Source organism: Pinus tabuliformis, chromosome 6 (assembly GCF_031772625.1).
Source record: "Pinus tabuliformis cultivar Carrire ecotype Pingquan chromosome 6, CPIR1, whole genome shotgun sequence".
Classification (NCBI taxonomy): domain Eukaryota; kingdom Viridiplantae; phylum Streptophyta; class Pinopsida; order Pinales; family Pinaceae; genus Pinus; species Pinus tabuliformis.
The window spans coordinates 1,710,349,617-1,710,350,743 of NC_142292.1; the positions used below are offsets into that span (position 1 = coordinate 1,710,349,617).

Below are 1,127 nucleotides of genomic sequence, written 5' to 3' on the forward strand. Positions count from 1 at the left end.
ATGGTCCCTAAAACGGACTATGGATCACGGTAAAGACACTAGCCTAGTAACCCGTGAGCGAGATTATGGGTTGCGGTAAAGTCAGGATTGTGTGCCTCGGTGGGCCTACGAATCCTTGTCGGTGAATGGTGGGATATACGGTAAATCCAAGAGGTAGATTGCTCTCCATTGGGCCTAGTAGTCTCGAGATGGGATGTATGGTAAATCCTAGAGAGTGGGTCTGAGGTGTAGGGCCTAGTGATCCCTGGATCAAACTGTGGATTATGGTAAAGCTTGAGAGACTAGGAAGCACTAAAATTCTTCACGGTGTAGGTGGAGAACTCTGGTAGCATCCATGCTTCTTTGGTTCTTTTTCGTTGGTTATGAGTCGCACATTCATGCTTGGAATATGGCAGGGCGGTTATTGGCTAGAACCGAACCTACAAGCCGATCCTCCAGAACCGAACCCCTATCACTCGGAAGAATTTCTTCGAGATTCCATCATCAGTTTTGTCTTGGCTGGCAAAGACACCACCTCAGCTGCACTAACGTGGTTCTTCTGGCTCCTCTCCTCACATCCCCATGTTGAAGAAGCAATACACGGAGAGATAACCCGTATCATGGCCGTCAAGCCCGAAGCCAAACGGGACGGAAATCTCTTCGTATTTTCCTACGAGGATCTGAAGAACATGTATTATCTGCATGCCTCAATCAGCGAATCGATGAGACTCTATCTGCCAGTCCCCTTCGACTTCAAGCATGCTCTCCACAATGACGTTCTGCCCGACGGTACTTTTGTGGGCAAAGGTAATCGGGTGACTTACCATACGTACGCCATGGGTCGAATGGAAGTCATATGGGGTGCCGACTGTTTCCAATTCAAGCCCGAGAGGTGGGTGGATGAGGATGGCCATTTCGTTCCGCAGAGTCCCTTCAAGTACCCAGTGTTCCATGGTGGCCCGCAGCTCTGTCTGGGAAAAGAAATGGCGTTTATGCAGATGAAGTATGTTGCGGCGACTGTGATTTCCATGTTCAAATTGAGGCCCCATGCTGTGGGAACTCCAGAGCTTATTCACTGCTTGACTGGGCGCATGAAGGGCAGCTTTCCCATCATTGTTGAAAAAAGGGAGGTCGGCGTTATTCCATAG

The 1,127-nt window shown here is 49.4% G+C and overlaps 1 pseudogene; it reads left to right on the plus strand.

Moving 5' to 3' along the window:
- Window positions 1–362: 362 nt before the first annotated feature.
- LOC149265583 (cytochrome P450 pseudogene) lies at window positions 363–1,127 on the plus strand (annotated as a pseudogene).